The 16,108-nt window shown below is 43.2% G+C and overlaps 1 protein-coding gene across 2 annotated transcripts in view; it reads left to right on the top strand.

The window, feature by feature from the left end:
* The window catches only part of LOC124612766 (beta-3 adrenergic receptor-like), a 310,137-nt gene that overhangs the window by 53,887 nt on the left and 240,142 nt on the right, over positions 1-16,108 (top strand). The window contains exon 2 of one of the 2 annotated variants that reach the window (XM_047141161.1): positions 1,533-1,653. The exons of the other annotated variant lie outside the window; for it this stretch is intronic. The gene's annotated coding sequence lies outside the window, so the exon portion shown is untranslated. The remainder of the gene's footprint in view (positions 1-1,532; positions 1,654-16,108) is intronic. 2 annotated transcript variants of the gene reach the window in all.

Here is a 16,108-nt window from a genome sequence, read left to right as displayed (position 1 = left end):
AAGCAATATATTCAATGAACAATACGGCATTTAACTCACCTGAAAATTTATTATTATTCTCTTAAAATTACAAATACGTTTTCTTTATATACATCTAGACAGCTGAAGGGGAAGAAATCAAATGTACTGCAAAAGAACTCTTAATCAGCTTTCTTTGCTTTTTCTGTTGGCCCATAAGTTCACAGCGTTTTTCCACAAATTTAATAAACAAAACAGATGCACATTACCGAGACTTCAATCATCAATAATAGTGTCTCCTTCACTATTTACAACATCACCGCTGGGGACTTTTCGATTCGGGGACTGTAGAAATTTCGTTTTTTTTAAGGCGAAGAACACGTCGAGCCGTGTTCGGGGCGCATTCTTATCCAGAAAAGAAGTTCCTTGAAGGTTGTTTCATAGAGGGCGGTAAAAGGGAAAATAAGGTGGATGTGGAGTGACTTCCCAACCCAACTCCTTCATCAGTCTAGAAAAAGGCCAGAGTGGCCGAGCGGTTCTAGGCGCTTCAGTCTGGAACCGCGCGACCGCAACGATCGCAGGTTCGAATCCTGCCTTGGGCATGGATGTGTGTGATGTCCTTAGGTTAATTAGGTTTAAGAAGTTCTAAGTTTCTAGGGGACTTATGACCTCAGAAGTTAAGTCTCATAGTGCTCAGAGCCATTTGAACCATTTTTTGCATATGGCCGTTAACGTGTGGTAGCATCGCTTCGCGCAGTCTTCCTGGTCGTGTTCTTGAACTGCTTCTAGAAGATGCCTCAGTTGTTGACAATAAATGCCAACAGGGATACTTACATCTCGGGGAAGCAATTCGTGGTACACCACATCGTCACCGTTGCACTAGATGAGTAACATATCAATTGTGGTCTTTGCACGTGCAGTCGCTGCTCTGTTTGGGCTGGACCATTTCTTCTCTTACTTATGTTAGCATAAACACACCATTTACTGTCATCAATAACGATATAAAAGAGGAATATTTGCTGCTTTTCACGAGCCAATTGATGACACATTGGCACCCTCTCATTTTAGTAATTTAGGCTTGCACCATGCAGTACATATGCACTCAATTTTGAACCTTTCCATTGCATTAATATATATCACACGATCGCTGGAATATCACAGTTCATCACATTTGCCAGTTCTAGAGTTCGCTGAGGTGGATCATTGCCGATTAATGTTTTTAAAAGTCTTTATCAAACCCCGAAGTCTTTCTGAACGTGGAGAGTCAATAATGTCAAAACTATTCTCCTTGAATCGAGGAAACCATTTCCTTGCCGCACTCTCTGTGCAGTCCCTGAAGGAAGCCTTGTATTCTGTTTGAGAAATTATGCTCCGCCTGCATCTGTGATTCAGCGGTGAATAGAACTTCGTCTGACTGCTACGTCTCACGGTCCAAACCGCTCCTTGTCTACATTTTCAATCCCTTTTTCTTCTGAATACTGAAGTCCAGGAGGTAATGATAGTACAGATACATTGTATTTCACTGTCTGACATACCAGTAATAACAGTTCCTTCCAATAACACTTTTGCGAAAGATCTGTTGGTAGTCTGCTTTGAACGACGCTTGCGCCAGAGCTCTCCGGGGCCCACCTGCCGGCGCCCAGCAGCAGCTGCCATGGCGGCGCTCCACTCCCTCGCACTTTTTCGAAGGCTTCGGTGAGTAGAAAATACTTTACTGTTGTTCCCTGATATTCGATAAAAGATGTATACCATTTGTATTTCACGATCGATAGAGACGAAAGTAGGTGACTTGTTTTTATATGACGATTACTATATTACACTTCATCTACATCTACATCCATACTCCGCAAGCCACCGCACGGTGTGTGACGGAGGGGACCTTGAGTATCTCTATCGGTTCTCCCTTCTATTCCAGTCTCGTATTGTTCGTGGAAAGAAGGATTGTCGGTATGCCTCCGTGTGGGCTCGAATCTCTCTGATTTTATCCTCATGGTCTCTTCGCGAGATATACGTAGGAAGGTATGTTCTCGAAACTTCAACAAAAGCCCGTACCGAGCTACTGAGCGTCTCTCCTGCAGAGTCTTCCACTGGAGTTTATCTATCATCTGCGTAACGCTTTCGCGATTACTAAATGATCCTGTAACGAAGCGCGCTGCTCTCCGTTGGAGCTTCTATATCTCTTCTATCAACCCTATCTGGTACGGATCCCACATTGCTGAGCAATATTCAAGCAGTGGGCGAACAAGCGTACTGTAACCTACTTCCTTAGTTTTCGGACTGCATTTCCTTAGGATTCTTCCGATGAATCTCAGTCTGGCATTTGCTTTACCAACGATCAACTTTATATGATCATTCCATTTTAAATCACCCCTAATGCGTTCTCCCAGATAATTTATTGAATTAACTGCTTCCAGTTGCTGACCTGCTATATTGTAGCTAAATGATATGTAACCTTTCTTCCTATGTATTCGCAGCACATTACACTTGTCTACATTGAGATTCAATTGCCATTCCCTGCACCATGCGTCAATTCGCTGCAGAACCTCCTGCATTTCAGTACAATTTTCCATTGTTGCAACCTCTCGATACACCACAGCATCATCCGCAGAAAGTCTCAGTGAGCTTCCGATGTCATCCACAAGGTCATTTATGTATGTTGTGAATAGCAACGGTCCTACGACACTCCCCTGCGGCACACCTGAAGTCACTCTCTCCATTGAGAATGACATGCTGCGTTCTGTTATCTAGGAGCTCTTCAATCCAATCACACAATTAGTTTGATAGCCCATATGGTCTTACTTTGTTCATTAAACGACTGTGGGGAACTGTATCGAACGCCTTGCGGAAGTCAAGAAACACGGCATCTACCTGGGAACCCGTGTCTATAGCCCTCTGAGTCTCATGGACGAATAGCGCGAGCTGGGTTTCACACGATCGTCTTTTCCAAAACCCATGCTGATTCCTACAGGGTAGATTTCTAGTTTCCAGAAAAGTCATTATACTCGAACATAAGATGCAAGACAGGAATATGGCTCTGAATTAATTTCGTAGTTTGTGATCCAGTCTGGATAGTTAACCAAGTTGTTTAATGTTGTTATAAATGTTTTATATCTAGTTTATTTTCCCTTTAGAAGAGATTATTCATGCAATTTATTAGTCAGGAATTCGTATGTTTCCGTCAAGTCACAGTAAGAGTGGTATAATATGTATTACAATCGTTGTGTGATGTATTACATAAATGTTTGCGATAGTGTGAATGAATTGCAGCACAAGCTCCATTGCAACGCAAACACTCTACATATTATGAAGTCTACATATGGACCAATGGAGAACTTACGCTGATCGAAAATGACTCAAAGTATTCCATTAAATTTAAACCATCTTACATGAGGATTATTTAGCGTAACCACGGAAGTGGGAAAGTTTTGCAAAGTGAATATAGTGGACGAGTTCAGGACCACATACGAAGTAAATGCGCTATCGTAGGGTGGCCAAATACACTCCTGGAAATGGAAAAAAGAACACATTGACACCGGTGTGTCAGACCCACCATACTTGCTCCGGACACTGCGAGAGGGCTGTACAAGCAATGATCACACGCACGGCACAGCGGACACACCAGGAACCGCGGTGTTGGCCGTCGAATGGCGCTAGCTGCGCAGCATTTGTGCACCGCCGCCGTCAGTGTCAGCCAGTTTGCCGTGGCATACGGAGCTCCATCGCAGTCTTTAACACTGGTAGCATGCCGCGACAGCGTGGACGTGAACCGTATGTGCAGTTGACGGACTTTGAGCGAGGGCGTATAGTGGGCATGCGGGAGGCCGGGTGGACGTACCGCCGAATTGCTCAACACGTGGGGCGTGGGGTCTCCACAGTACATCGATGTAGTCGCCAGTGGTCGGCGGAAGGTGCACGTGCCCGTCGACCTGGTACCGGACCGCAGCGACGCACGGAAGCACGCCAAGACCGTAGGATCCTACGCAGTGCCGTAGGGGACCGCACCGCCACTTCCCAGCAAATTAGGGACACTGTTGCTCCTGGGGTATCGGCGAGGACCATTCGCAACCGTCTCCATGAAGCTGGGCTACGGTCCCGCACACCGTTAGGCCGTCTTCCGCTCACGCCCCAACATCGTGCAGCCCGCCTCCAGTGGTGTCGCGACAGGCGTGAATGGAGGGACGAATGGAGACGTGCCGTCTTCAGCGATGAGAGTCGCTTTTGCCTTGGTGCCAATGATGGTCGTATGCGTGTTTGGCGCCGTGCAGGTGAGCGCCACAATCAGGACTGCATACGACCGAGGCACACAGGGCCAACACCCGGCATCATGGTGTGGGGAGCGATCTCCTCCACTGGCCGTACACCACTGGTGATCGTCGAGGGGACACTGAATAGTGCACGGTACATCCAAACCGTCATCGAACCCATCGTTCTACCATTCCTAGACCGGCAAGGGAACTTGCTGTTCCAACAGGACAATGCACGTCCGCATGTATCCCGTGCCACCCAACGTGCTCTAGAAGGTGTAAGTCAACTACCCTGGCCAGCAAGATCTCCGGATCTGTCCCCCATTGAGCATGTTTGGGACTGGATGAAGCGTCGTCTCACGCGGTCTGCACGTTCAGCACGTTTGCTGGTCCAACTGAGGCGCCAGGTGGTAATGGCATGGCAAGCCGTTCCACAGGACTACATCCAGCATCTCTACGATCGTCTCCATGGGAGAATAGCAGCCTGCATTGCTGCGAAAGGTGGATATACACTGTACTAGTGCCGACATTGTGCATGCTCTGTTGCCTGTGTCGATGTGCCTGTGGTTCTGTCAGTGTGATCATGTGATGTATCTGACCCCAGGAATGTGTCAATAAAGTTTCCCCTTCCTGGGACAATGAATTCACGGTGTTCTTATTTCAATTTCCAGGAGTGTATTTACAATGATACTGCCAGTTCTTTCCTGTGCTAGTAGCAGCTAGGTAACACAACGCTTGTCGTGCTCGTCTTATATGGACTCTTGGAGGATAGGGGCTAACGCTTTTGGTTTTTATTTACGTTATCTCTAGAAACTTTCTAATTTCACCTCTCAGGGTATCTATATTTAAAGCATTCATTTAAATTTCATCCGGAATTCCTTAATTTGACGGTTTACAGCGAGGAAGGCGGCGGTTAATGCCATATTATATAATTTCAGTGCAGGTACTGCAAAGCTTGTGAAATTAATTTCCCCACATGCAGCATACGCCATGTGAAATTTTGAGGAATATAATCTTCCGTCAAGGGTTACAATTTCCCCAAACTACAAACGAAGAAAACACTTATTTTGATAACAAGTTTGTCTGCATGGCCATCATGAGCAGGAAGCACAGAGATATTTGTTTTGTAAATAAAAACCACCTTTTCTTACTGGAAGAAAACGCGGGTTTTATTTACGAAACAAATACTTAACTTGACAGTTTGCAACAAAAATGTAGATCAATGAATTAAAAAGATTCTGAAAATCAACCTTGCCCATTGTCACGAAATTTTAACATACAAAACGCTTTGCACCTGTAGATTTGTGCCACATAAATTTGCATGACTGTAGTGCAGAAGTCTAATCGGCAGTCAATCGAAACGAGGCAGAAGGAAAACTTAAGTAAACTGCTAATTATTTCAAAAGTAATCGCCATAGTTGTTAATAAATATACCCACTGAGAGACAAGACGCTCGATGCCTCCATGGAATGATTTTTTGCCGTTGTCTACGGCTTCATGAGTGCGTCCAAGCACGCAAAGAAAATTAAAGGCTAAGAATGTCTTCCTTCGGGTCTCCAAAAAATATCGGAATCGCATAGAAAGAGATCAGGACTGTATGGAGGATGGGTGTGGGCTTCCCAGCGAAAATTCTGCAATGTAGTGCAAACAACCTTGGCAACATGAGTGCGGGCATTACCTTGTAACAGAATGATGCCGTCCATCAATCCACTGCTCATTGATTTTCTGGAACACGGCACCATAATTAGCGCAGAGGGTTACGTTGATGCCTCGCAGATATTAAAGCACACTAGCATGTCAATGCGCCCAGGAATGTTGACGGACGGTATCCGTTGCAGAATAATACCTGCCCAGGTTTTTTCCACTACGCTGCAGACGTTTAACTGGGATGCCCTTATATATGTTACATACAGTTCAAGTCCCTCCCCACACCATTTCATGTTTTTGGAGCCCCAAAGGAAGACATTCGTTGCCGTCGATTTCCTCCGGATGAAGAGGGGCACGCCTGGGTGCAATCACGGGTCCAGAAAAAATTGCAAACATTTCTTTCATGAAGGCATTACATGTACAAAGGGTACCGGGATAGTTTTGCAATGCGACGCAGCAATACGTCGGAGAAGGCTGATAGTTTCTCCTGAGAATACTTCAGACCTGCATTTTAGCCGCTGTGCCAAGTCTGTGGTCGCAGTCACTCACTAGCAGCATCAGATTGAAGTGCTTGATATTGTATCGTGGTCATGAAGTGAGATTCGTACGGTTTTGGAGTACAAATTCACTCGTGGATTAAACGTAGACTAGAGCTTTGAAGAAATAACTCTTGCACTCTTTCATATGTGTCCACATCGTACAGTTATATTCAGATGGTACAGAGAATTCCAAAAAGGAAATTCTCTCTGGAGGACGCTGAGGGGACAGGAAGGCCACGATCATCCGTTACGGAGGAAAACACTGATGCTGTCAGGAAAATGCTGGACGCAGACAGGCGACTGGACTATAAGTACATAGAGGGTACCTTAGGGATAAATGAACCAGGAGTTCGTTCGATTCTGCATAATCATTTGGAAGCAGAGAAACTTTCTTGTCTCTGGGTGCCGCATAGACTGGCGGAAGAGCAGATGACACGTGATTTGGTATCGACAGATGTAAAAGAAGTTTTTCTTAAAGGAGAATCCTAGTACGTGAATAACATCGAGACAGGTGACCAGACTTGGCTATACTATTATGACGTGTCGACTAAGACTCAAAACATAGTTTGGGTCTTTGGAGATGACGACACACACGTAGCTGTCAGAAAATCCCGATCAGTAAAGAAAAAAATGATAGTTGCTTTTTCTCCAAATCGTGTGGAATTGTGAAGCGTATTGTTTTGGAGAGTCTCAGCTAAAAGCTGTGCCTGGCCAAAGTCATCAAGTCATTGAAGATTCTGAGACCGGATTCGAGAATTGAGCCTTGGTTCCTTCATCATGACAACGGTCCAGCTCACAGCGCCAAAGCAAGCATCGAATATTTGTAGGGCACAGGACTGAAACTTCTTGAGCACTCTCCTTACAGTCCAGACACTGCTCCTTGTGACTCTGCATTGTTCCCGCATATGAAAATGAAGCTGAAAGGAGTGCAGTTTTCAAATGATGAGGACTCCTGAGGGCTTGGGAGAACAAATGTGCCTCACTCCTTACAGAAGCATGGGAGAACTGGTTTAGGGGTTGATTTCGAAGGATGGAGAGTTGTATTCGATGTGACGGGAATTATTCCGAAAAAATTAAATAAATAAAGTTGTTTTGCAAAACTTTCCTAAAACACTTTGTATATCTGAAGGACATTGTATGATAACCTATAGACACTGTAAAAGACAGACATTGTAAAATGAAGTATGTGTTAGATGCCTCAACGCCTGAAAACAACGATAGTAAAATTTGCCTCTCTTTGTTGCGGGGCTAACACAATGTGCGGGCGTTAGAGGTTATGGCAGTGTGGCATCTGAAAGTCTGGATCGGTCCAGGGAGCGTGCATCGATAACTGAAGTGATTCAGAAGACCGCTCGCTATAAGAGGGAGATGTCGTTCCGACTCCTGGTCCGGCACAAATTTGCATGTGTCAGTAACAGCGTTGTAAGACTGCCGTAGGATATCGTAGACTATCATAACTTAGCGAAAACTGCGGTATTGTTCCTAGTAGCCTTGGTCACTTAAGAACATAACCACATTCCCAGTACGTATCAGGAATTACCTTATTTCGATCGTTTTGTCAGCGTATGCGATCAGTGTGTTACTGGATTCCCTTGAAACAGCGGACGGTCTAGAAACTGAGCGAGGATACATAAAGGGCCGCGTAATATATGGAAAACTTTTGTACTTTTGTTTTCCATAGTTATCCTCCAGTCTGTAACTTAAAAGTAAAACGTATTTGTAGCAAAGTTGAACTTGTCTATGTTTAATTCAGATTTTATTCGACAATTGTTGATTTGTAAAGTGAAACAGAGAGGTGTTATAGAAAAATAAAAACTCTATACATATTTATCACACAGCACTATAAATGAATTTATTAAAAAAAACTACGTAAAATAAATAAAAGTAAACAGGAGCAATCAGACCGCCTCAGTACTTCGTCGAGCTTATAGGAAACATGTTCTGTTGTCCATAAACAACTTTCGTAGTTATCAATGAAAACCTTGCCATTGATGATGCTGAAGAATATTGTATTGAGAAAAATATAACAAAAACATTTATATAATTTTTTATGTTTGTACATCTAAACAGTACTCGCATCAAAAGTAATTGCTTTGGTTACATAAAAGCGCTTAAGTTCCGCGATCAGTTAATTTTTCCTATTTATAAAATGTGATTTATGTTTTTTAGGGATATAAAACACACAACGGGCTAACACTGAACGATGTGCGGTTCCGTTTATGTGCAAAACAAACAAATGACAAAAAGAAGTCGTCTGCTACCAGTTTCTCTCTCACACATCCATTTATTTCAAAATGACGGAGAGCAGCAATCAGTCGTCGTTTCCTTTCTAGCTTTATTAAAGCAAATCTAGATTTCGACTAGTAACTAGCCATTATCAATGCATTAATCCATACATTTAATACAAGTACTAGTACGTCGATTCCCTTTGTTCGAACTCCTGTCAGATTTAAGCCTTGAATGAAATTACTGCACTGATAATGGCTAGTTACTAGACGAAATCTAGATTTGCTTCAGTAAAGCTAGTAAGGAAAAGACGACTGAATGGTGTACTCAATCATTTTCGAAGTCATATCACAGTTGTTGAGTGCATGCCGCAGTCCTAATGAAAGGTAATTTGGCAATCAGTTATGTTTCTTTCCCTAGCAGTGCCACCAACCCTACAGGTAATTCTGCTATTTACTACGGCATTTAAGTACTGTACCAAAAGTACAGAACAGTAGTTTTGGTAGAGCAAAGCTCTAGGCACTAATAAATAGTACCGGCGACTTAAAAATGAATCAGTTTCGTAAAATATTAATGTATTTTGGTTGTAGTAAATGTCTGCCTATACGTAAGTCAACCGTTATCTCAAGTCAGTGTCACGTCTGCCCTTTGTTCCGAGTCTGCTAGCAATGATCAAAACCAGCCTTAGCTACACCTCTTGAAGCTAATGTCTAGCATTTTTTGGTAAACACCATGAAAAGCTGTGTGCAGATTTAAAAATATTTATGTCATACTCAACCCAGGCAAGAACATGTAGTGGCACTTGTGTTGATGTGTTACATATTAGAGTGCAGAAATATTGGTGCATCCGTAAAGGAGAGAGAAAGATGCGTAGAGCTCGCAGCAACAAGTCTATTTACTTTGGCTCCTTACCCTCGCACAAGGGAACGCTGATTGTTGCAGCTCTGAGCGTGCCAGTAAGCAGAGTTACCGCTGTTCGGCGAAGCGAACTCATTGGCGGAGTATCGCGGGTTGCCGACTCACGGTGGGACGGGACGAGCGCGGGCAGTGTCTGGCCGTCGGTAACTCAGCGCCGCGCTGCGATCGATACCAGCTGTGGACCGTCACTAAACGCTCTGCAGTTTTATCTCGGTAACACTCCACACGGAAGTCGTAAGCTCAGCAGGCAAAATATTGCCACCCTCTCAAAAGGCCACACCGGTCTCTGGAGCGCTGTAGATGGAGCAGAAATGGTAACAGGTGCTCTTGTCACCCTCCACTACTGACGAAAGTCATGGAATAGCAGTGGAACGTATGTGCAGTATAGGAAATCAATGCACTGAAATGTGTCGATGTGGCGACGTGACAGAACTGGTGAACGACAGGAAATTCGCGTGACCACACCGTGAATGAGGTTGTCCGATTTGTTAGCATATCAAAGCGAAAATTCTAAATGGTAGTTGAGGAAAGATGTACTATTCGTGGGCATGGAAAGCAGCGTGACATCAGTGGTTGTAAAAGGATCCTAACCGATAAGGACCGACAACGAGTATGACATCTTGTCAATTATTTCTTTGTTTCTCTGGTCTTCTGACTGGTTTGATGCGGCCGCCGGGAATACCTCCCCTGTGCCAAACTCTTCATCTCAGACTAGGTCTTGCAGCCAACGTCCTCAATTATCTGTTGGACGTATTCGAATTTCTGCCTTCCTCTCCAGTTTCTACCCCGCACAGCTGCCTCTAGTACCATGGAAGTTTTCCCCTGATGCCTTAACACGTGTCCTGTCATCCTATCCCATCTTCTTATCTGTGTTTTCCTTATATTGCTTTCTTCGTCTATTCTGCAGAGAACCTCCTCGTTCGCTATCTTATCAGTCCAAATACTTCTCAGCGTTAATCTGGAGCATCCCAGATCAGATGCTTGGATTGTCTTCTGTTCCATTTGCCCTACAGTCCGTCACACATCAGTTTTCAATGCTGAGATCCAAACCTTCATTCTGAGAAATTTCTTCCTCGTAATAGTGTCTATAATTGACACTAATAGTCTTCTGCTGGCTACGAACGCTCTTATTGCTTGTGCTAGTTTTTCTTTTTATATCTTCCTGGCTTCCTTCATCATGGGTTGTTTTGACTCTAACATAGCAGTATTAACTTCGTCTACTTAATGGTGACCAAGTTTTTACGTTACGTTTCTCCGTTTCGCAGTTCAGCTACTTCTCATTACTTTCATCTTTCTTCGATTTATTCTTAGTCCATGTTTTAAACTCATTACACTGACCAAAACTAAGGACAGCACACACATCCATGTCCGAGGCAGGATTCGAACCTGCGACCGTAGCAGTCACGCGGTTCCAGACTGTAGCGCCTACAACCGGTCGGTCACTCCGGCCGGCTCATTACACTGTTCATTCGATTTAATACATCCTGAAATTCTTCTTCACCTTCACGGAGGACAGCAACGCCTTCAGCTAATATTATCATTGATATCCTTTCACCTTGAATTCTGATTCAATTCTTGAATCTTTCTTATATTTCCGCAATTGCCTCAAGATGTATCGGTTGAACAACATGCATGACAGACCTCATCCCTGTTTACTTCGACCTTGGTCTTCCAGTCTTATTTTCCCATCTCGGTTCTTATACATTTTGTATAGTGCCCGCCTTCACCTTTTCTAAAGCCTAACTGATCGTTATCTAAAAGATTCCGAATTCTTTTTCAATTTTTTGTACGTTATTCTTGTCATAACTTCGCTGCTTGAGCTGACACGCAGATCATGCGACAGGTCTTGAACTTATCAGCAGGAATTACGTGGATTATATTTTTCCGAACGTTTGATGGAATATCGCCATTCTTATACATTCTACACACGAACTTGTACAGTCGTTCAGTTGTCACCAAACCCACTGACCTTAAAAATTCCAATGGAGTATTATCTATTCCTTCTACTTTATTTGGCCTCAAGTTTCCCTCAGCCATTTTAAATTCTCACTGGTGTACTTGATGTCCTCAAGTCCATATAAACTCCAATTCGTTCTTCTATCACTTCATCAGAGATGGAGACCTCGGGGGTACTCTTTCTAGTTAATCGCTCTCTCCTTCGCGTTTAACAATGGTTTTCCCATTACACTCTTAATGTTGCCGCCTTTTGTTATTCATTTCACATTTCTCCGAAGGTAAAAATGCTGACTCGGTCCTTCCGACGATCATTCCTTTCTCCATTTCTTCAGACTTTTCCTTGACCATTTCGCCTTGCATCCCCTGAATATACTATTCATTTAATTCCTAAGAGATTTATATTTCTGTATTCCTGTCTTCCCCTGACCATATTTGTACTTTCTTCGTGCTCCGGCGGTTGCAATATTTCTCCTGTTGCTCAACGTTTCTTTGCAGTTATCCTCTTTATATCTATGTTTGTTTGTCCTGTACCTGTGATTGCTATTTTAGAGATGTTCACGACTCTTCAACTACTTTGCCTACTGTGGTATTCCTCATCGCATTATCCACAACTTTAGTGAACTTCAAACGCATCCCATCACTTATTAGTAATTCAGCATCCCACTTCCTTTCACACTGGCCCTGTCGGACGATTCTTTCAAACTGTACTTTATTCTGCACCATTACTAAATTGTGGTCTGGGACTATTTCTATTCCTGGGTATGCCTCACATTCCAGCACCTGATTTTGGAGTCTCTCTTGGACCACAGTGCATTCCAGCTGGATTCTTCCCGTGGCTCCGAGTCTTTTCAAGTATATCTCTTCCTGCCGTGATTCTGTAAAGAGCTTTCTCTGCTACTATCTGAAAATTGTTGCACAATTCAATTAGTCACATTCTCTCTCATTGTTACCATGCCCATATTTTCACGTAAGTCGTTCTTCTACTCCTTCCTCTACCAATGCATTCAAAGCTCCCACGACCATTAGATTATCAGTTGCCTTTACATGCTGAATTAGATGCTCAATATCCTCAAGTACTTTCCTATCTCTTCATCTTCTTTTTGCGATGACGAAACGTAAACCTGAATTATTGTTATCGGTGCCAGCCTGCTGTCCAATCTGCTGAGAGCAACCTATGTAGGAAGTCATTTACAGTGACTTAGAATTAAGAAAAGCTAAAAATATGTCAACTGTATCTTTTCGTTCTTGATGGTACTGAGCAGTGGGATTGAAGGCTGGGACGGAGTGACTGAGGTTTTGTTACAAATATCAACGATTCGTATATTCATTTTTACAATAACATTGAAAATGCATAAAAAATGGCCACAAAACAATTTTCAGTCGCAAAAACCACTGATTTATAAAGTGCCTTTGCATTTTTCTGTTAAGGTTTGGCTCTGAGAACTATGGGACTTAACTGCTAAGGTCATTAGTCCCCTAGAACTTAGAACTACTTAAACCTAACCAACCTAAGGACATCACACACAGCCATGCCCGAGGCAGGATTCGAACCTGCGACCGTAGCGGTCTCGCGGCTCCAGACTGTAGCGCCTAGAACCGCTCGGCCACCACGGCCGGCTGTTAAAGTTTTCTCGGTTCCCTGTAACGTTAAAGCTTTTGACAATTCACTCTCTGACTCGCAGTGTGTTGCCCTTTCCTTTGTTATTTCATCTTTGTCTCATGGTTACCTCTCGCTTGGCAGTCCCTCGGTAACTGCTTTCGAATCTGATTGAAGCAGCTGGTATCAGTGAATGTAGGTCCATTTAGCCAGTTCACGAGTATACAATGTGAAGGGTATTGCGTGCAATGCTCATTTGGAATTGGAGCTCTTCAAACGACCACTAAACACAGCAGGACAGTGACGTGGGATATAACATTTTCTACGTGAGGCAAGGCGTCGAGGGCATCTACAGCCCAATATAGTGTTAGTCTTCAGTATGTGGAGTATGTAGTTTAGGTATTAGGTGATATTGTGTAGTTTTGGGGGTGTTTTCCATTTCAAACCATCGGCTCACACGTTGAGGTTACCGTGGACAAGAACATTATTTGTGACTAAATATTGGGACAAATGTTTTCCTTTTTTCTGCATCTAAGTAATAAGTATGCTGTGAACATTCTTGTCTCCGAAATGACAACACTCATATTTAATGGGCTGTAAGAATACATTTCTGGTTTGATGATTACGCAGGCGTCTTGTCACATCTTGACTCGCGTACTAAATAACCTCTTCTTAATTTTGTCGAAGATCAACGAAATTATGTGATTCCAGACACTCGGGATTCGAACCCCGGCCATGGTACAAATCTTCACTCGTTGCTTCAATCTGAGTATATACATCATTTATCGAAAATCGGAACAGCAGATGGAAGGTAGAATTTTGTAGCTTTACGTGATGTAATGATCTATGAGTGACATCATCTCAATATACCTTAAGGAAGTTGCATACTCTTCATCATTTAGGCAATTCTCAGTGCTAGGAATGGCATTACACAGTATTAGCGCTATGTGTTCTCTTGTGGGTAATTTTTTGCCTAGTTTTTTGATTATTTGTAGGAAGTCGTTCAGAGTGTTTTAGAATTAAGGGTGAAGTAACAAAAGCTACAAATTCCTCAGGTGTGTCTTTTTTATGATACTGGGCAGTAGGATTCCAAGCTGGGACAGATTGATTGTTTCTGTTACAAATATCCAAATTTTTTCATTTCTTACAAAAACTTGAAAATAGATTAAAAATGACTACAAACCAGTAAAAATTCACTTGATCTCAAACAATTTGGAATCTGCACGTTGTAGGTTCCAAAATGTCGCAAAGACAAGCAAGGTAATACTCATCACCCACTGTAAAAATAAGGCTGATTAGCAATTAATCAATTAGTAGATCCAGAAGAAGGCCGCTGTAAAGTGGCCAAAACGTTGGTTTTTCCACTATAGAGTTTTTTTTTTTTAATTTTTAAATTATGACGCGGCACGACACTAAGGATCTGAGCACTATGCGACTTAACTTCTGAGGTCATCAGTCGCCTATAACTTAGAACTAATTAAACCTAACTAACCTAAGGACATCACACACATCCATGTCCGAGGCAGGATTCGAACCTGCGACCGGAGCGTTCGCTCGGCTGCAGACTGTAGCGCCTAGAACCGCACGGCCACTCCAGCCGGCACGACACTCAAAATACGTTCATGTCCAAAGGTCTTGGGCGCGGAAGTCTAGGCAATTATAATTACTAACGAATTTAAAAAGGTTAACAACTGTTACAAACCTATACTTAAAAATCGGGAAACATTTAGAAAAACACTTAATAATAGTAAAAGCAAGCTCTAAACCAAGACTAAAAAGTGTGTAACACAAAAATCAAATGTTTAGGAGCCCCACATTCCCTCCAGTAATTCTTCGCCGGTTAAATCCAAAACAATCTTGCTTCATTTAGCTTCTGTTACCGTCCATGTTGTTCCATTACACATGTGGTGTTGTAAACAATCAATCTTCATCAGTAAGTATATTTTACGTTGTGATTAACCACTATAATGTTTCCCTGGAACAACTTGGTATTAGTCACAAGGCAACGACATGTTATAGTACCAGCTGAAATAAATTGAAATGGTATCTGATCCTGAAATGTTGCAGTCATTAAGGGGCAAGGCAGCCTGCGACGTGTAGGTTGGTTATTACCTCAAAAAACGAGTTACACCAGTTGCCGAAGGAGCCAAAATGGTTCAATCACTCCTCCTAAGTGAGGGCAGAATTAGCAACACAGTACATATGTTTTCCACAGTGCCGTGCTATGCTGCTTTGAAGTTGTCATGAAGAGATGCACAATTAGATGTCATTTATTATGAAGGCCATTTTTTTCCAACCTCCAGTCGGTTACGAAATTAAACTCACAGGGAAAATCCGATAAATCTCTGAGCAAGTAAGTTGTGCAGTGTCTGTAGTATGTTCATCTATCGCGTCGTGTCACACTTTTCAGTTCTGTGTGCGCAGAGAGCGCATGAAGAACAATAGCGTCTCTCGTCAAGCGTGAAGTGCCTGCTGAGACGTTCCCCCGCCCATAAAATGTAACTTCTTATCGTCAATGCTCGGCCGTACACTGCACGTGCAACGCAGGTGCTCCTGTAACATTTTGGATGAGAACTCTCTGATTGTCCACCATACAGCCAGGACGTGCCTTCCTCCGATTTTAAACTGTTTGCTAACACAAAACGCTAGCTATGAAGCCAGCATTTTTGAACGGAAAAGGAGATGCAGAACATTGTAGAGAACTGGCGGAAAGACCAGACGCTGATTTCTTTGGTGAGGGTAATAGAAAGTTGGTGCGGTACGAGTCTACGAGACATGTTCGATTCGCAGTGGCGACCATCTAGAGAAGAAGCTGGACGTTGCAGCTAAATGCTCCAGACGCTGCGGTTTCCATTTCGGTACCGACTGGAGGCTGAAAAAAAAAGTAGCTCTTACACATTGGTCCCTTTTCTATTTTTTTTCACCCGAAAAGCGACAAGAACCAGAACTATTTCGGGACGCGCCGACCATTACCTGCGGTAACCCGCCTTTGTATTCAGTGTCCTGCTCTGTCCAAGCTTACG

Source organism: Schistocerca americana, chromosome 4 (genome assembly GCF_021461395.2).
Source record: "Schistocerca americana isolate TAMUIC-IGC-003095 chromosome 4, iqSchAmer2.1, whole genome shotgun sequence".
Classification (NCBI taxonomy): domain Eukaryota; kingdom Metazoa; phylum Arthropoda; class Insecta; order Orthoptera; family Acrididae; genus Schistocerca; species Schistocerca americana.
The sequence above is the reverse complement of the archived record's forward strand: the minus strand, read 5'-3'. Positions and strand labels throughout refer to the sequence as shown.